We start from the raw sequence: 21,076 nt of genomic DNA, 5'->3' as shown, positions 1-21,076 counted from the left end.
CTGGTGATAAACAAACAACCCTGGAACATAATGGATAATTTAAACAAGGTAAAAAAAAGACACCATGAAACTCAGCATTCTCATGATGAGAAAAATGAATTAAGAATGGAGTAACACACCCATTTCTCCCTGGGGAAAGAGTTTCCCACTGAAATAACTTACATATGCTGTGCATAAATAAAAATACAACACACAGCAATGCTACATTTCTTGACACAGTTGCCCAGTCCAGAGATTCTTTGTAGGAAAGGAACATTTCTTGTTCATTTTAATACTGATGGGAAATTAATGCCCCTCTAGATATTGTTTGACTACAACTCCAATTATTCCTGACTATTGGCTATGCTGGCTGGGGGAAGTGCTTTGTAAAATTCCAATAAATGCAAATTTTGAAGGATAGTTATGTTTCAGTTCACATACTGAATTTTTCATTTACACAGTTCAAATTTGAGCAGAGTTTTGAGATAATATTTTTTTAAACTGACTTACAGTGAAATCCTATACATACATACATACATACATACATACTCTCTCCCTTTTAATTCCAGGCAACGGTTTTTTAACAGTTTGATGTACTGACAAGTCAGATAATCTCAATATAATGCTCTTGCACTCCTTAGAAAATGATCAAGAAGAAAAATGATCAAGAAGGTAAAAGTTCCATTATGTTGAGTGGGATTTATGCCCAGGTAAGAGGATTGCACTGAAAGATTTAACATTGATGATTACAAAGAATACTGTTCTGTCCATGAAGCCAGATACACAATCTAGGGGAAGGGAAGATGTGAAAAATAACAAGGCCGGTCTTGAAACTTTAATAGTGGTGTAGAAGAGGAAATTTCAGCTGGGGTAACATAGAAGAGGCAATTTAAGAAGGTATAGATTGCATGTCAAGCCAGATGAAATTCCCTCCTCTACATATCTGTTCAGGAGTCCTGTCTTCTTTTGCATTTGGCCACCCTAATGCAATAACATTCAGCACATAATACCTACAGGAAAGCCTGATTATTTACAGGTTTATCAAACTACTGTCTAGCCTAGGTGTCACCAAACGTTTTGAAACAGTGGGCACATTTCAAATCTTAAGAGTATTGTGGGGTGCCAGTCACAGAATAGCTGCCATGTGGGACATAACACAAAATGGCTGCCATTGGAGGATGTGGCATAACACAAAATTAGAAACACAACCACCACTGACAGCCTTATGTATACCATGCATAGCTCAGTTGGTTAGAGCATGGTGCTGATAACACCAAGGTTGCTGGTCTGATCCCCATATGAGACAGCTGCATATTCCTGCCTTGCAGGGGGTTGGACTAGATGATCCTCAGGGTCCCTTCCAACTCTACAATTCTATGACTGTGAGAAATCAGTTATGTTTTGCTGGTTCTAACTGTGAAGATAACAGAGGGAGAGACAGTGTTGTTATCTAATAACAACAGGGAGCATTCCTCAGTAGCAGGAATAATATACAAGGTGACCACACCACATTCTCTCTCATTTCACATAAATTGCTTAGAAGTTACCTGCATGCTTTGCCCCATAATTTGCTTTTTGAAGAGCAAAAGCTCATTTCCTTCAAAAGTAAGTTTGTTGCATGCTCGCATCTATGGATGCTTTCAAAGAGCAAGTACTTATATTGGATTGACAATTTAGGAAGAGTTGGCCAGTTAATATGGATATGGCTTTTTAAATCGACTGCCACCACTACTGCAAATGTTATGTAGCAGGCCCTGATCTTTTCTAAGACTTCACTAGGTGATGCTGATATATTCCACACTTTTCACTGTAGCTGAATAATTTTGTCTTAGAGTTCTTATTTTCATTTTATTTTTAATAGGAAGGCAGTGAAGGATGCTTAATTCTGTTTACAGAGATCAAATTCTATGTTTGCATGGCAAAATCAAAGATTTTTCAGAACACAGAATATGGTTTAAAACATCTAGTTTAAAACATTGCAAAACTATTCAGATTGTTGATCTTACCAAAATAGTTATTATGGTAAGTAATGCACATGCCATGTGGTCTAGGGCAGGGATAAACAACATGGTGCACTCCAGATGTAGTTGGACTATAACTCCCATCATCCCTGACCATTGGTCATGTCGTTTGGGGCTGATGGGAGTTGTAGTTCAATAATATCTGGAAGGCACCTGATCTAGGGTCTGCCACTGGAATGATGGATTGCAATCTGAAACTAGGTCATTCTCAAGCACCACATCATTTAGAGGAATATTTCACCTTGGAGATGAAAGCAGTCACTAAGCAGACTGTCAGAAGGGATGGGATGTTTTGAGAAATACATGAAATAGAAAGGACAATCTCTTACATGGATATTGGCAGGGCTTCCGGAGATCATTAGAATAATGACACTTTGAGAGCAAATGGCATGGTGCCTTTTGCTTTCAGTATTGTTGCCAACAGTCCTTACAATTTATTATCAGGGATGCAATGTCCAGAAAACTGAGGGTGTGCCAGTTGATGTTCTGCCCTGTTGCTAATTCTGAGTGAAAGTCTTGACTGCAAGTATGGAAGGGCTTCAAGGAGAAAACTTGATATTAGGATAAATGCAAATTCAAGAGGCGAAGGTATGGGGAGCAAATGAGCCTCCTGGGCTTACCGATCAGAAGGCCAGCAGTTCGAATCCCTGTGACGGGGTGAGCTCCTGTTGCTCTGTCCCAGCTCTTATCAACCTAGCAGTTCGAAAGCATGCCACTGCAAGTAGATAAATAGGTACCGCTGTGGCAGGAAGGTACACCTTCTACCTACTTCCTATTTGACCATGGAACTTTTATGTCTTGACTGTGATTTCATATTGTACTGCATATTTTGCTATTGTTAGCCACCTACTGCACCATTTGGTGGAAAGTCAGGATGCAAATTGGCACATCTTCCCTGCTACTTTTCTGCTTGCTGCCCTTTTAGGTCCATACACTTATCTCTCTTCCCTAGACTACTGTAATCTTCTTCTCCTTGATTTTCCATTCTCTCACCTTGGTCTGATCATCTGAAACCTTGGTAATTTTTCCTCTTTTATCTACCAACCCCATGAATGTCAAAGAGTCTCTATTTTATGATTTGCAGTGTTTAAAGTGTGACAGCTGAGAAGTTTGACCATTTTTTAAGCTATGAGTTACCAGCTGGATTATGGTCCACTAATGCCATTAGGTTTTTGCAAGACAGAAGGCTGCTTTTCTAACCATTTGTTATTTTAATGAAGAAGAGTCACATCATAAGCCTTGTTAAAAAGTCATTTAATCAATTGCAAAAGAAACAAAGATGTTTGAAAGTGAACATTAAAAGTAATCTCTGTCCATCAGAGCAGAAATCATAAGCTTTAAAGAAGCTTGAAGGGACAATCCCAATAATAAAACAATTATCCTGCTAATGAAATTGCAGCTATTTTTTTTATTGTTTTGGACACTGAGAAGTCTCTTCAGACATTTTAACACTTGTTATAGATGAGACCAGAGAGGACAAGGAAAGAAACTATTGCAAATATATAGGCATATATTTATCCTTTAGTGCTGGTCAATGTGCACAGGATAGGATCTTTAAAGTTAGGTTAGTCCCTGAAGCAGCTGACTAGCTACTGAGCTGGGATTCCATCAAAAAAATGTTCAAATGTTGACATTATTTATCATATGCAAGGCAAAATTACAATGTAACAATATAGTATTAAAAAATCGAAGGAAGCTGTGTGTTGGGCCAGAAGAAGAAATCATAATCCAACAGTTGGGTAATACCCTTATTAGAATCAATCAAAAGACCACAAAATTGTGAGCAAGCTTTTGAGTCCTCCATAACTCTTCAGCAGATTGGATAGGAAGTGAAGCCAGGGTTGTGAGGAGAGAGAGAGAATATCTACCTTGACGCTGAAGCCACAAAGCCTATATTAGTCAGAGTCTTAAAATAGAGGGTACGAAGAAGAGCAGAGTTAAGTGGATTAGGTGCTACTCTTGGTGCTTATGCAGGTTTCAAGTTGCATCTAGTATTGTTGAGACAAAGAAGAACTATTGATCCCTGTTTGATTTCCATATGGTGTATTACGAATTGACAGATTTGCCATGTTCCTATGAGTTGATCTAGACCAGGGGTCAGCAAACTTTTTCAGCAGGGGGCCGGTCCACTGTCCCTCAGACCTTGTGGGGGGCTGGACTATATGGGGGGTGGGATGAACGAATTCCTACCCCCCACAAATAACCCAGAGATGCATTTTAAATAAAAGGACACATTCTACTCATGTAAAAACATGCTGATTCCCGGACCGTCCACAGGCCGGATTTAGAAGGCAATTGAACCGGATCCGGCCCTCAGGCCTTAGTTTGCCTACCCACAATCTAGAATGATAGGTGGCCAACCTGCCCTCTATTACATCACCTCCTCCTCAGGTGGACTTTCTTCCAGTGTGAGTTTTGTCTGGAGGGCCACAGGTTCCCCCCCTCTGATTTATGCTAATTGATTATATCTAACACAATTAAATTTGGATGAGATTCTTACTTGGTTTGTCATTCTATTGTAGTTATGCACTACTTTTGGTAACCGGTAAACCTGTTCTATGCATTAAAAACTCAAATAAAGAGGGCTGGAGTGTTTTTCTTTCTTTCCCTTAATGCATTATTTTTCAAAACGCTACTTGAAATGGCTTACTTCAGTCTATCATGAAATCATGTCCATTGAATCTGGTCAGCATATGCCCCAAAGACAACAGTCTCATTTGTTTCTGCACAATTTATCAAAAAGATGACAAACAGATTGAGACAGCTCTGAAGCCAAGGACTGAAACACGCATCCCCTTTAAACACACATTCATAAAAGCTCTTCAATTTGTTCACCCAGGCTAGCAACATCTTCTGCAGCGTGATACCCATTTAATGAACTATACCCGCATTAACTATTTGTAATTGAAAGGTCAAAAGAAAATGAGTAAATCTTGGTTTGCCAAGAGAGAATTCTTCTCCAGTTGTCTGTTTCAATCTGGAGAGGTAGATTTGTTTTAGCTGAGTGAACTTGACAGAAGTGCCTGCTTTGACCACCAGGCAAGCAACTAGCTTGATGACATATTCTTGCCTTCACCTCAAGAATTGCTTCCAATTGTCAGTGGCAGCAGAAGCGGAAGTAGATTGTTGCTGACAATGGACTGTAACATCATATCAACTTGTGTAAAGATTTCCAATTCATAAGGACTTTTGTCATGTGTCACTGTTACTTATATTAAGAGATCCGTGAGGGGTGCTGTGATCAGAGGAAAGGTCAGCTGTCACGCTAAATTCAAGACGTGTCACCTTCATTTACAGGGAAACAGCACCAAACTCTTAAACTAACTAGGTGGGATGACATCTGTATTTTATACCCATTGGACATAATTGTTTTGGCATGCGTGCTTAGCTCTAGTCAAGTGTGCTTTATTTTCTTTTTAAATATGATTCCTGTTGCACAAGCAGCAACAAGTGTTACACTCTTAATTTCAACAGGCAATGAGAAGTCCAGCGATGCTTCCAAGTTGCTGGAAACCAGAAGAGGGAAGAATGATCTTGTGTTCATGTTCTGTTTCCTCATTTCCTATAGGCATCCTGTTGGCCACTGTAAGAACATGATGCTGGACTTGATGGACCATTGGCCTGATCCAGCAAGCTCTTCTTATGTCCTTATGTTCAGGATAAGCTTTGTAGGGCCTGCCTCTGTTGAAAGACTGGAAAATGAAGTGTCTTAGTAAAATATTTTTTAACATAAAAACTTGCAAGCTGGGGAAAAAGCAGCTAACATAAGCCACTTACTTACCGGTAAGTCCCATTGAACTCAGTTGGGCTGACTTCTGGGTAGCTGTGGATGAATTTGTCACTTTAAGTTTATCTCAGTTTTTAATTTTTCCGATCCTAAATCTATTTCTCCTCATGAATATTCACCAGCCATTTAGCATTTCTCCTAACTAACATGTTTTTGCATGCTGTTTTGACTAATATACACATTTTTAAAGCAATTTCCCTTATTATAATTCATTTTTAATGTTATTTTCACTAATATGTGCATTTTATTCACACTTTCCCCTAATATATTATTTTGGTCCACATTGTTGGCTGCAGAACAGCATTGCAAAATTTACAGAGGTGTAGTTTTCAAAGGATAGCTGTATTTTGATTCTTGTATTACTTCAAGAAGTGTGAATTAGGTAGGTTGTCACAGGATTGCACTGTGAGTCTTAGATTCTTTGGTGTCCAGACCAGGCATCTAAGCAGTAGAGAATAACATGGTGGGCTGGAAGCACTTATCTGAGCTCCCAACAGCTGAGTCGCTGGGCAGGGAGGTTGGTGTGGTGTAAATGCTCCAGCAGGAGCACCATATTGGCTCTGCCAATGTGTTTACATTGCACTGACATTCCTCTCCACTTTGTCCTTCCCTTTGTTCCTCCCAGTAAGCAGCAGTGACTCATCTGTTGGGAGGTTAGGGAAGTGCCCACCCACCCGCACCATGCCCTCCAGTATGAAGCTATCCCACAGGCTGGCATCTACAGGTATGTCTCTGACTGGTGCCAAAACTCTGTGCATTCTACATAGGCAGTCAGTGTAAGATATAAGAGCATATTTCTTTAACTCTTCTTCAGATGACCAACTTGAATTATTCCTGCAAATCTTAAGAAGCGTTCCAGAAAGGTGGTGGTTTTTTATTTATCTGCCTGTTTCACCAGGAAAGACTTAAATACTCAGGCTTGAAATATGACTTCTTTGAAGGCCAGATTTCAAGGTCCTGTGAACAACATATCCAAGTATTTCTTTCCACTTATGCTAATGTGTGTGTTCAGTGGTGCAGTTAGGCAATTTTAGAGCCTGGATTTAATGGTTTCACATGCACTCACACCCCACCCACCTTAGATGTAAAGTATGTGACTTTAGTTGGGAAGCATTTGATGCACATTTTTCTCCCAACCCATCCCACCGCAACAAGCACACACAAAGCCAAATAAAGCAAGCACCAAACATGCTTTGAGTGCTACACTCCACTCATGAGAAAACACACACACAAGTAGTTTCCCAACCTTGAAAAGCAAAACTTACTCTGAGCATGTGCAGTTTAACATTTTAATTCCACTCAACACTGTTTTTGCTTATGGCTTCGGGCCATTCTTCAGCTCTCAGCCTAACTTACCTCACAGGATTATTGTGAAGATAAAGTTGGGGGGGGGGCGGAACCTGTACATTGCCCTGGGAGGAAAATGGGGTGGAAATTTAATCTAGCATTTACACACACACACACACACACACACACACACACACACAGGTGAAAAGACAATGTGTTAGAGACAAATAAACACATACAAAGCCAGAAAAGCAGGCATACCCATCCCGTTGCATGCTTCAATTGCTACCCTACACTTCTGATATTTAACAGCAAAACAGTTTTTGCCTAGCTTGACCAACAAACAATTCAATTTCACATTTCAAACTCACTTAACCTCTCTGCTATGAACCTACTTGGACCCTTAGATCTTCATCCTCCAGATGCCTTTCTGAGGGAGGTTTGTTGGGTGCCACAGTGGAGAAGGCCTTTTCAGTTATGGCTCTCCATCTGTGGAATGCTCTCATTAACATATTTTCAGCTCGAGGTAAAACCTTATCTATTCTGCCAGGCATTTGACTGATTATGATTATTTTGCTAGATAATATTTGTTGTTGCCAAAGTTTTTTTTTGTTTTGTTTTTTTGCTGCTGTTTAACTGGGTCTGTTTTGTAGACTTTTGCTGGTTTTTACTGTAATGCATGGTTCTTTTTCTTTCTGTCTGATTTTATGTTATCCTTTATGTCCTTAGCATGACTCTATGTAGCAAGTGACTAATAAATTGAATGAGTAAATGAATAATAAACAGAATAGTGTTGTGATATAGAACACAGAGTGAAAATCCAACATGTAAGAGCAAGCCAGCAAGATCTTTTGGAAGCAATTCTCTAGGTTTCTTTTCAATAGTTAAAAAAAAAAAAAGAAAATGTATCTTTCCAACCCATCTGAGATAAAAATTCAGATATGCTTGAGGGTAATGGGAGCGGAAAACCACATTTCATTCTTGATTGATTTTTTTTCTAGTCAATAGAATTGCTCATTTAATTGTTTTTTAGTATTTGACCTTTCTATTCCATTTGGTTAATCTCCATGATTATTAAATAGCATTCATAATATGCACAAAGAGTAGCTGTTAGGGAGCTGGAACATGAATGCTGATTTCCCTAGGATACCTTGCTATCATCTGGTGTGTGAATGAAAATCAAGGGAGAGTAGGGGAGAAGCCACTGCCTGCGTTTGCAGCATTCTAATGGCTCTAAAGAGGGAAATAATTGATGCCGAGCCTTTCCCATGGAAGATTTCTGGCTCTCGAACTAGGGAGGGGACACAAGGGTGCTGGCAATTCTAAACATGAACAGCCTTGCACATGGTGACTATGCAGATGGAGCTGTGCTTAGTGGGCAGTTTTCTTGAGGCGAAATTCTGGTCATGTTTCTGATCTCTGGGCCATCCTTTGTGCAGAAGAGCTGTAATCTGAAAAGTCATTTCATTAGCATAAGAATGTCACACTTCGTCTGTATGGAGCTAGAGCTTTGTTGCAATGGGAGTTGCTGAAACGATTAACACAAGAATAATCAAAAACATTTTTTTCCTGGCAAGGTTTTAAACAAATCTATTAGGTTAAGCAAAGACTACCAATTATTTTCAAACAGTGTGATGGTTTTACTAATGACTATACATGCTGGATGAGGAGCAAAAGCAAAACTTGCATTGTGAAGATCAATATCCCCTCTTTGTCTCTCTTACAGCCTTAAAGGTAACTCAAAAAACTCAGACAACCATGAGAATTACAAATAGTCTTGCAGAAAACTACCAGATTCTTCACCTATGCCATAGTGGTACCCAAGACTTGAGGAAAGGGTCACTTGTGAGATCCCTTAGTGTTACCTAAGGAGAGGAGAGCCTCTACAAATGTAAAAATTACATCAGACACACTTTACCCAAACAAGAGTCACCTCAATGGAATTGCACCCTACTTTTGAAAGTCAGAGTAAGTGCAGCAAAAACATACTGATATTATTGTTATGAGTTTGAGGGCACTAGAACCCCCTAAAATCCTGGATCCAGTAAAGGGTTAGAGTTCAATGAAGCCTCTTAAATCCCTGGATCCAGCAAGGATTAAAATATAAATCAGGCCAGCTTTATCAGGAGATTGCCTGGGAGATGGGCCATTAAAGGAGAACAAAGGGAAGGTAATGGGCTGTTAACAAAGTGAAGACTCTGTGGCAGACGTCATAGGGTGAGATAGTTAGCAGAGACAAGGCAGAGTTTTTAGGATTGCAATTGGGGGTGATGTAGGAAAATGGTTGCAGGCAGTAAGCATCAGCAAGTTGGAGGAGGAAAGAGCATGTTTGTTTTCCTTTTGAATCCGGGGCTGCAGCCATGGGAGAAGCAAGAACCTCTTGGCGTGCCAGTGCTTAAGTCCCTCCATTGTGGGCTCAGGTGCTATAGATGTGTAAATAACTTTTGACCTGGGTTAGAGGAAACATACAGGGAAATATAGTGGCAGCCAACTGGACAGCCCCTTGCATGGCTCGCCTACCCATAATGGTAGTCATGGCAGGAGAACAGTAAAGCTTTTCCTTTAGAGGGATAATATTGCTACCCCCTTCATGTTCAAAGGATGGAACCCGTTCACAAGAGCACCATGTAAAGGCAGCTAGAGACATTCCTTTTTCAGTAGGCAGCCATTGTCTAATAACAAAAAGAAGATGAGAACGTATCCTCTGACATGGTAAATGCGAGCTGTCACTTTGTGCAGATATTTATTTTATTTAACAAAAATATATAAAGCAATTGCTAGAACTAAGGCCTCCAAGTGGCTTACAACAGACAGCCCAAAACATTTGTTCCAAATACCAAATATGAAAAACAAGTTACATTAAAGCAATTTTTAAAAATATCAAAGAAAATCAGCAATTTTAAAACACTTACTAAAACAATGTGTCGAAATCACATGCTAAAATTATATGCCTGTGTAGGTTTGCTGGAACAATAAAGCGTGGTGAAAGCGATATAGAGAAGGTATCTTCATAATATCAGTGGCCAGGGAGATGTGTTCATAAAGAAGGGCCAGTCAGTGTATTGAAGGCATGGGGCTTGTTAGGAGCTTTGCTCCATACCTAAACACAGTAATAATAATAATAATAATAACAACAATAACAACAACAACAACAACAACAACAACAACAACAACAATATAAATGAGGTGACAGTACTCCTGTAGGAAGAGTTCCCTGGGAAGAGGGATTGGTTGTTAAATAACTCTGAGAATTTGCCAGTGGGTGTGGATCAGGGGAAGGAGGCTGTAATCAGGAGAAGGGGTCAGTGATTTGTACCATCCAGGAGGCAAGAGTTGGAGGCAGGGGAAGCTTCAGAGCTGGAGGGTGGAGCACAGGATGAGTCAGGAGAAGAGGAAGAAGAGGCAGGTCAGGCAAGGGAAGGGCCAGGTACTTCCTCACCCTCTCCTGCACCAGTCTCCCAGAACCAGAAGGGGTTTGAAAAGGGATGAGCAGAGGAAGTGTGCATGCAGGTATAGCCTCCAGCTGCGGGTGTGCATCCCTTTGGGGGAAGGTAGAGGGGAAGTGGTAGAGGGGAAGTGATTCTCTGTTGCTGCAACTGCTCCATAGACTGTGGGCCTGGGAATAGCTGCCTAGATGCTAGATTGGTGTACATGGGTATCCATTGCTGTGGAAGTGACCGTAGGTGTTATCTTTGACAAGAAAGAGTTAACTATTGGCTGTGTTCATTCCTTTGCCTGGGAAGCCAAATTGTCATTCTGTGAGGGGAATAGGGGTCTCCTAACAACTCTCAGCACCCTTAACAAACTACAGCTCACATAAATCTTTGGGGAGAAGCCATGAGTGTTCAAAATGTTACCACAGTGCTTTAAATGCATGGTGTTAAATTACACAGGGCAACAATTTTTTACTTTTTGAATGTTGTCTAGATTTCTACAGCTGATTTAGGGTATTTTTGCACTGCTGAATCAGGAAATGGCATCTGTTTCTCTCCATCAGGTCAGGTTTTCTGTAAACTGAATGGTGGGCATTGATAAAGGTAAGTACACGTAAATTGCATGTTGCTTCACCATTTTTCAAACTTCAGGGCTTGAACTTCTGTTTCCTGGAACTCCTGGAATGCTCAGCAGCACGGAGGTCTCACTTCAGAGTCCAACAGTAGTCAGCCATCATGACTGCGTCCCAGCGACCCTGATACCTGGTCTCCATCTCTTTCATGTCCTGATGGAATGAGTGCCCTGCTCGTCACTCATTGAACCCAGGTTCTCAGGAAACCGGTCCATATGTGAAAATAGGTAGTGCATCTTGACGCTCATGTTGCAGCCCAGGTTTCTGAAAGCAGTCAGCATGTTGTTGACAAGTTCTGTGTAGTTTCTGGCCTTATTATTGCCAAGAAATTTCTTCACTACCAGAACAAATGCCTTCCACGCTTCCAGTTCCACTTCGTTCATTGAGTTTCCAAACTCTGAATCTCTGATGAGCTGACGGATCTGAGGACCGTCAAAGATGCCAGCTTTCAACTTCTCCATGGTCAATCCTGGAAAAGCCTGGCACAAGTAAATGAAGCAGTCACCATCCTTGTCCAGAGCCTTGGTGAACTGCTTGATTAAGCCGAGCTTGATGTGCAGCGGTGGGAAGAGTATTCTGTCTCTGTCCACCAGAGGGTCGTTGATGACGTTCCTTTCTTAGCAAGGCACCAATTCCTCCCGCACAGGCCAGTCCTTCTTCATGTAATGCTGAGCACGGTCCCTACTATCCCACATGCACAGAAAACATGGGTACTTGGTGAAGCCAGACTGTTGTCCCAACAAAAAGTTCACCATCTTCAGGTCAACACAAATAAACCACTTATGCTGGTCATAACCAATTTTCTCCAGCACATACTTCACTGCTTCATAGTTCTCCTTCAGTGTACTCGAGTGAGCCAGGGGTATAGAGGCAAACTGGTTGCCGTTGTGTAGCAGAACACATTTCAGTGATCGCTTGCTGTCAATGAACAGTCTCCAATCTTTGGGTTCGTACTGTGGCACTCCAAGCTTGAGCAGAAGCTGCGCAATATCTGCACAGTACACCAAGTCCTTCTCTTCCAAGAAAAAACGGGGGTACTCTTGATGCCTGTTGCGCAAGAAGCTGATGCGAGCACTGTCAGAGAGGAGGTTTTTTTCCTTCAATCTGGATGCCAACAGTTCGGCAGAGTCCTTTGACAAGCTGAGGTCACGAACTAGATCATTCAACTCCTTTTGGGAAAATGGATGTAGAACATCATCTTCAAGAACCACTTCTTCTTCTTCATGTCCTTCAACACTGGAGGAATCTTCGTCACTAATGTCAGGAAGTTCTCCGAAGATAGGCACTGGAATTTCATCACAATGAGCTACAGGACGACGTGCTGATTGAAGATCAGGATACTTCGTGGGGTGGCTGCCCCATTAACTTAGTTTTGATCCCCCAACTTTATGCTTTGCCGCACCAATTTATGGAAGATTTCAAGGTTTTATGACTTCAAACTGATCTCTTTTCAACATAATCACCCAGAACTATCGGACCTGAATACTTCTTGTCAGTAAAATAATCATTTCCAATCAAAACAATTATTTGACAAGGCATTTTACCCCCACCAACTTCTTCTAAAATGCTCCACACAAGCATACATGTGAACAAAAATGTAAAAAAGACATGTGGCCATAGCTCAAAAACTTGACCTGATTGAGCAAAACCAATGTGATTTTTGGATTCAGCGCATCAGATTCATCCTAAATCAGCTGAAAAAATTCAGACAACAAATTTGTTGTTGACCGAAGAATGGCAGATAAAGGTGATTGACTTCATGGGACTGGCAGAGATGACCGGCAGAATTCGTGACCAGGGGAAAGAGGCAGTGGAAGAAGACTGGAAGAAATTTAAAATATATCTTAAAAACTGTTGTAAAATTGATGAGTGTTAAGATGTCAAGGGGTAAGAAGCAGAGAAATACAGCTGTAACCAATAAATTTATGGGAATCTAATGAAGGGAACTAAATGGATAAATTGACTAAAGGGTTGCTAAAAAAAATTCTTTCTAAAATAAGGATGCAGCGAAAGGGAGGTATGGGGAAGTCGATTGAAAGAAGTTACAAGAAAATAAGACTATGAATTTATTTATGTTTGATTTGTTTATGTTTGTTTGTGTTTTGTGATGTGTTTGTCTTTTAATTATGTGTTTTAAAAATTGAATAAAAATTATTTTTTTAAAAAAAACAAATTTGTTGTTGACCAGTGTTATAATCAGAGTAGACCCATCAGGCTCCTCATGATGCTGGCTCAGGGTTTGTGTCACTATAGTACTATGGGAGAACCAATTCCTGGTTCCGCCCCCCCACAGAAACAACCATCTGTACCCATCCCTAAAAGCCTCGCTAGCATTTATTTTTATGCCCAATATACTTTTACATGCAACAACAAGGAGGGCTTTTATTATCTTTATTATAATGTGTATACAGGCACTTGACAGAACGGAATGAAATAAAGTGACAGTTGGCTGACAGTCCTCTTATATACTCCCTTTCCACTTTCAAACTCAATTTGAAAACGAAAACAAAAAAGACATCAGTGACTCAAACGACAACACTGACTCCACAGGCAAATTGTGGATTTGGAGAAATAGTTACTTTGCAAGAAATCACTTTTGACCCTGGAGAGAGTCAAAGAACCAAACTGACAGCTGTGGAACTTGGGGCTTTAAATGCTTTCTTGTATATCTGATGTGACACATAATGGAGGCATGATTATGTTTTTATATATATTTAAAGTGTCAGATCTACTGAAATTCATTCTTACATTGCTTGGCTGGAGACTGCTTTGTGGTCACAGGTCTCTTTAGCTTCAAAAAGAGAAGATAAAATAAAATAAATGTTTATGAAAGCAACATGGCATGTAGTTCCTAATATCTGAAATTCATCAACAAAGATACGTGCAGTGAAGGATGAAACTTGTAGCCTTGGGAAAGAACATGGTAAATATGACATGAATGCCACTGTTTCCTATTCTAAATAGACAGGAGTTGTTGTTGTTGTTGTTGTTCTGGCAGACCCCCCCCCAACCCCCAACCCCCCCCCCCCCAGATTCCCTCAGAAGGGAGAGAGCATCCTCTTGCCTAAGTTTCTCAGTTGGCAGGAACTGAATACTCATAGCAGATACTAAGGCCCTTGAAAAGTCTCTCTGCAAACAATGGCTGTTTCTGGGAGGCTAAAAGTTTCTACTTCTCAACTTCGGCTTACTGAGAAGAGTTTTGTCCCAGGGTACTCGAGTTCAAAAGGGTGAGACGAGACAGCTGCTGCTACCACTTCCCAAACTCTCACTTCACCCAAACCTCTGCAGCACTTGTGAGTGAGCTTACATTCCAATACAACATTTACATTGTATTATAATGGAGCAGCCATCACCAAAGGAACTGCTTCTGCTGTTCTTTAGAATTAGGCGAACCTTAAGGCCAAAGCCACCCTTGAATTGAAAGTGTTTCAGTGATCACTTGGAAAGCTTCCAAGAGGGGCATGTAATGAAGTTTGAAGTTTTTGTAAACACAACAAAGAGTCTTCTGCCACCATAAAGATCAACATGTTTATTGTGGCATAAACCTCTGTGGACTATAGTCCAGAGCAGTGGCGGAGCTAGCTGCTCAGGGACCGAAGCGACACATTTGCTGTGTACCTGGGGGCGGGGTGATCTGCCCAGGGGGTGCAATCAGTGCAGCGGATCACCACCGGGGGGATTTTGTTACACCCCCCCCCCCAGGATGACATGCTTGATTTTCCTGTTTTAAGTATCGTGCTAGCTACTGTTACTGGGCTCATAATATCATAATTTGCAGAGTTAGACATAACACGCTTCTGCCCTTTCCTATATACAACAGCTTGCCCACAGACAAAAATTGAAATCACTTACCAACTTTTAAAACCTGTTTGTTTGTTTTTTGAAGTTCGCAAAGATACATAAAATAAGAGGGACACAAAACCAATGCATGGTCCCATACACTGGGCTTGTTTGCAGAGAGGCCCCTGCCCATATGTGTAGGTTAGCTAGGCGGTAAGCAGTCAGAAAAGTGGAAATGACACCAACAGAGAAAGAAGACTGTGCGCTCGCTCGCTCTCTCTCTGTGTGTGTGTGTGTATGAAAGGCAAATCTGGGAGAAGCAGGTTCTTATTAGGAAATTGGGTCCAGTCTGAAAAGACTTCAATCTGTTCCACTGAAGGGGAAAAAACCAAACCATGACCAGCTTTAATCAAAATGCTGATGAAAAGAGAAGGATAACCTTGGGGCAAGATGCTCTTTTCACTTAGTTCTTGGAGCATAAAATGTGAAACCAATTTAAAAACAGACAGATTTTTTTCCCTTCAAAAAGGAATGTTGGACGACATCACAAGAAGGCCTCTATCCAACATGGTAACCTGCCTAAGCCCCAGTTCAACAGAGTTCTATATGAGCAAAATGCCTGCACCCCTGGGGTGCATTGAGGAACATGGGTAGATTATTTCCCTACACTTTGAAGCAGAAAACACTGCGTGGGAAGCCCCTGTATAATGTGGTGCTGTGGCTGGTGTGCAGTGAGGAAGCCCTCATGGTTCGGAAGAGAATGAGGTGGGGTGGTGATACATACCTCCTGTGCCCTGCTGGGTCTCATGAAAGAAGAACTGTTAGCTGATTAGGTGTGTCAATCAAACTACATTTGAATATGTAAAGCCTGACTGTGAATGCAACAACCTGTGGATAATAAGGGGTTGGCTTCTACTCAGTAAGACTACAAGTCCATCTAGCTCAGCACTCTGTGCTCTAACTAGAGCAACAGATCTCCAATAACTCATGCAAAAGTCCTTCACAGCCCTGCTAACATGAAAAATAAGAAGTGAGGGCATAGTTTATGATGGACCACGTGCCTTGCATGCAAAGTAAAACATGTTTTCCACCATAAATTATGCCCTCATGTTTTATTTTTCAGTTACATAGTTCTATGTACAAAGTTTTTTGGTTCCATCTGAAATGTAAAAGCTATTCTATATTAAATTTTGTGAAGAGGAGATGAATGGTAACAGCATCAGGAAAACAGCATTGTTGGGTACATGTTATTGTTATATACTGGTACATATATTGTTATATACATGTTATATACTGGGAATTATTCAAGGTTCATTAGAAACCAGAGTGCACCCGGCACACTGATGTACCTCTTCACACTCCATTATATATAAGAATGTTCCCTCACTGTACAGTGTAAAGGAAGAAAAGGCGTGGGCCAGCTTCCTTGGTGTCTCTATAACATTTACAGTGCAGGCACGGTCAGGATAAACAAACAGGATAGGCTCTGTGCTGTGCAAAAGCTCCTAGGCAGAAGAAAATAGACATGAAGTGCTCTATGGAGCAAATATTATTTAATGCTTCCCCCCCCCCCGAAAGCAGAGTAAGTATCCTGTGCTGGATTCAACTAAGCGACTAATACTAGTCTCCCCTCCTCCCACCACAATGAGCATTGGGAAAAACCCCAGAAACATGCACAAGGGACATCATCCCATCAGTGCAAGCAGAAATGCATGCACTGATGGAACATTTGTGACAGAACAGTGTTGAATTCTGCTTACCACTGCTTACACTATTTGAAAAGCTGAGGCTGCAACCCTTTCCCCTTTACCCAAGCACAGTAGGCATTACTTCTGATTAAACATTTGTTGGATTACCAAGGGGGTTAAACCCTGCACCTCACCAAAGGCACACTCCTCCATTGTCTCTCAAAACAGACAGATGCCAACATAAACGATATTAGGCTGTGATCCTCTATTCACTTTCTTGAGACTAAGCCCCACTGAACAAAACAGGGCTTCCTTCTGAGTAGTCATAGAATCATAGAATTGTAAAGATGCATATATAAAGGATTGCAGTATTAGGCTCTTGCAGCAAAAACAACAGAGGACTATAGGGCTGAATCCTGTCAAAGACAATGCCTGAACAATGCCTCAGTTAACAAGTAACACTAAGCCAAACAATGGCTTAGCACAAACATGCTAAGGTGGAAAGGCGATCTCCTTCTCTGATTTTGTTGCTGCTGTTCTGTTGTCAGCTTACCATGACATCTAAACCCAGGCTGGTGATTTGTCTCGCTCCAGACAAACCAACAGCTGCAAACCATGTACAAACCTTGGGTGTAGCTTGTGGTTTATATGGGGCAAGACAAACCACCAGCCTGGGTTTGGACAACATGAGTCATACCATGGTTTACATCCATGTAGTGCAGCAGAAGAAGAGGGACCAGAGGTGGAGCAAAGCAGACTTGATCTTTTCTCCAGGAACCTGCATTTGAGGGTGAAGGAAATCACCCCAGAATCTGTGAAATGGAATTGAAGAAAAACTTTGTACCACCCAGCACCCAGTTTCATTTCACCTCCTCTTACTCAGTTTAGCTATGAATCAGCTCTTCAGGCTTCTAGAATATTTGCACATTCATTCACACACACACACACACACACAGAGAGAGAGAGAGAGAGAGAGAGAGAGAGAGAGAGAGAGAGATAAAGAGAGAGAGTGAGCAGGGCTGCCCTTTCAATTTAGACAGAGCGAGGCATCTGCCTCAAGCAGCAGATCTTGGGCATCATGAGAGGGCAACAAAGGGTTCATTATTTGATTTGCTTCTATTGTATTTTTACTGTGAGGGAGTGGGAAAGGTGCTTATGGTATTTTCAGTTGCCAGAATAACTTGATTGGCCTTGGATACAATACACCTTGGCTAATGCTATGGAGGAGCACCATTTACTGCTCCCCAGTCAGGTAGCAAAATATCTTAAGTTGGCCCTGACACCAAGGATTCAGTGTTGAAGCACTCCTGAGCCATTAATCACCTTACAATAGGAGAATACATTGAGTATGAAAGACACAGCTTGGGGGATGTGTCTGTGAAGTTTTACATATTTTCTGAGACCTATGAGGACCACTTTTGATGACCCCAAATGTGTAGGATGATTAAAAACAGATTTGTCGCCCTGACCACTGTACCAGAAAACAAGTTAATAAAGAGCAAAGGGTGCAATAAATCGTCGCTGTCTTAGTAGCTGTCTCATTCCCTACTGAATCTATCATCTCTCTCTATAGTATGGTTACCTAATCCATCTACATCTGCCAGCCTAGTGTCTGTAATTTTGTCTCTTTCTGAGCATATTTTTATCAATGAGACACCAAGGGCTTTAACTATGTCAAATGCAAAATGACTTGATAGATGATGTGCACCACTTCTCTCTACACAATGAAACTTGTGGCCGGACAGACTAAACTCTATGTGATGTATAGTTGAATTTAACTTGAACCCAACATTTATTGAATGAAATAAGCCAAGAGAATGCACTCTTGAGTGAAGGACCTGAGTGTGTGGAGGAGGGCTCAACCTTTAAAAAAAACAAAAAACAAACCTATTTCCTCTCTCTTTTTCTTCTTTCTTTCTTTCTTTCTTTCTTTCTTTCTTTCTTTCTTTCTTTCTTTCTTTCTTTCTTTCTTTTGGATGCTCAACTCACAACCCGCTTGCCTAAGGTGCTTTTTTCCCTTCACAAAAGAGGTACTTTTTATCATAAAATAATTTGAGGGAGGGGCAATCCTGATGATTAAAAATGGCCCGTGGGGGGGGGGAGCATGCAGCTTAACCTTGACAACAGATTTTCATATTTAAATACTATGGTTTATCTTTAGATTGCATCGCTCTTGCTTTACACTAAATAAATAATAATAATAATAATAATAATAATAATAATAATAATAATTCAGCATTGTACTGCTTCTTTTCATTGGTAAAATAGTAAATATGCATTGGAAAAGCTACATGCATCATAGGTAGGCTGGCCCTTGAAAGACAATTCTTGCTGATACAGGACATCACCCTCACTCCATCTCCAAAAAGCTTAGGAAAAGAGCATGCATTCTTAACACTTAACTCTCCTTTCTTGGAGGTTTTTAAGCAGAGGTCAGATGTTAGTTGTCATGGATGCTTTAGTTAAGATTCCTGCATTGCAAGGGATTGGGCTAGATGACCCTTGGGGTCCCTTCGGACTCTACAATTCTATGATTCTATTTAAAAAACGGTTACCAGAATGCTGCTATTTTATTTTTTAATCAAATGGTTGGTATCTTCAGTCAATTGCATTATTCTCCCCAAGAGCTACACTGTTGAGTTAAGAAGCAAACCCCATTAACCTCTGAATGCGGAAATCAATAGTTTGCAATAAATTTAAGCAAATTTGATGCCAATAAATCTCAAAACACACAGTAGGCTTTATAATATCACATGCTCTGGGACTTTTCCAGAGCTGTGGGATGTTGCAAACAACCACACACACCAAAACCAAATAAACAGTAATTACAAATCATACCTGAAGACTGTATGCATATGTAAACTGTGCCACCACCATACAACAGAATACAATAAGACAGCATAGAAGTTATAATAATTTATATGCAAGGTCGCAATTCATTTAATTTACTACATCTTCATTTTCCTTGCAAGTGAAACTGGGCACAAAGCTTTGCCATGAATTAATTCCAGTTTGGTAAGCTAGACAAAATTGCCTCAGGGCCAGATAAAGCCCATGAAGCTTCCATTGCAGAACTCTACACCTATGGCCACATAAATTAAAGGAGCCTAAGAGACTGCAACCCTATGTTCTCTGAGTGGGTGTCCCATGACCAATAAGATGTTTTGGACCTCCCTCTCTGAGGGCAGAGAGAGAGGGGGTCCATCCTTGGAGTGGGATATCCAAGCCTGTAAGGCCCTTCTGCAGCAGTGCAGAAAGTTCTGTGCCCCTTGCCTTACCAATGGCAGAGCTCCAATGTCAGTGGAGTCAAAAAGGGACATTCCGGAGGTGGATTGGAGGGAGGCATGAATCCAAAGGATCCAGAGCTTTCTCATTCCCCAAGTAAACCACTGAAATGCACTGATATGCCAGTTTTGAAGCTCGTTAAGAAGGTGGTGGTGAGGAGGGAAATGCCATTCCTACATTCCTTCCGCCCTGCTACTACAAGCCTAGTAGGACTTTGAAAGATACAGATCCTCTGCTCTTGGTTCCCCCTTTGTCTCACCGGTAGGGGAAGCCCCTTTAAAATCATTGGGACTTACTTGCAAGCTGACATGTATATGATTGCACTGTTGCAAGATGATAACATAGTTGTCACAATGCTACTGCGTGTTTTAAATGGAATTTATTTGATGTGGTACTTAAAGGACTTCAAAGAGCACACACACACATAACTCTAAAAATGCTTTGATGCAAAACAAAGTGCTTTCCAGGAAGCTCCCAAAGAGGAAGGAGAAGAATTTGCATGCCTGTCAGCTCCTTTCTAAACATGCTGAGTGAAAACATACAAACAACAAACAACTAGGAAATGCCGGTGGGAGGAAATGATTCATGCTAAGGTGCTAGCTTTACCTAATTGCTCAGCTAAATAATATTTTGGTTCAGGGCTCCTATGATGACAAGGTAGTCAGCAGCTCTCCCTTGTCAAGTTTAAAGAGAAATCTCATTCAAGTACCACAGGGAACCCTCCCCTCTTAAGTAGCAGACCAGAATAAAAAGCACACAATTCAAAAGCCTTTGAAATTGGGATAAAATGTTTTGTTATAGATTCACTTCAAAAAAAGGGGGAATGGGAAGCTCCTGTGTCTGATTATTGGTAGTTTCTTAATAGTCATTTTAAGAATAGCAAAGTCTTTTTATTCAAAGAGTAAATACAATACAGGGACAGCAAAAAATTCCCCACATACACCTCTGCTTACCATTAGCACTTTCAAATATTATCCTCTCATTGCACCACAAGCACTTTGTAACCTTTGGGCACATTCACAAGATTATGCCTTTTAATTCTGGCTTAATTAATGTAGAATATTCACTGCCTCTAGGTTCCGTGCCCATGCCTACTAAAATAAATTAAAAACCAATGTGCCACACACAGCAGCAACGAAAGGACTTCCAACCTTTGTAACACTGACTTTCTTGATGTATATTC

This window comes from Podarcis erhardii (genome assembly GCF_964252035.2).
Source record: "Podarcis erhardii genome assembly, chromosome: 2".
NCBI classification, from domain to species: Eukaryota; Metazoa; Chordata; class Lepidosauria; order Squamata; family Lacertidae; genus Podarcis; species Podarcis erhardii.
The sequence above is the reverse complement of the archived record's forward strand: the minus strand, read 5'-3'. Positions refer to the sequence as shown.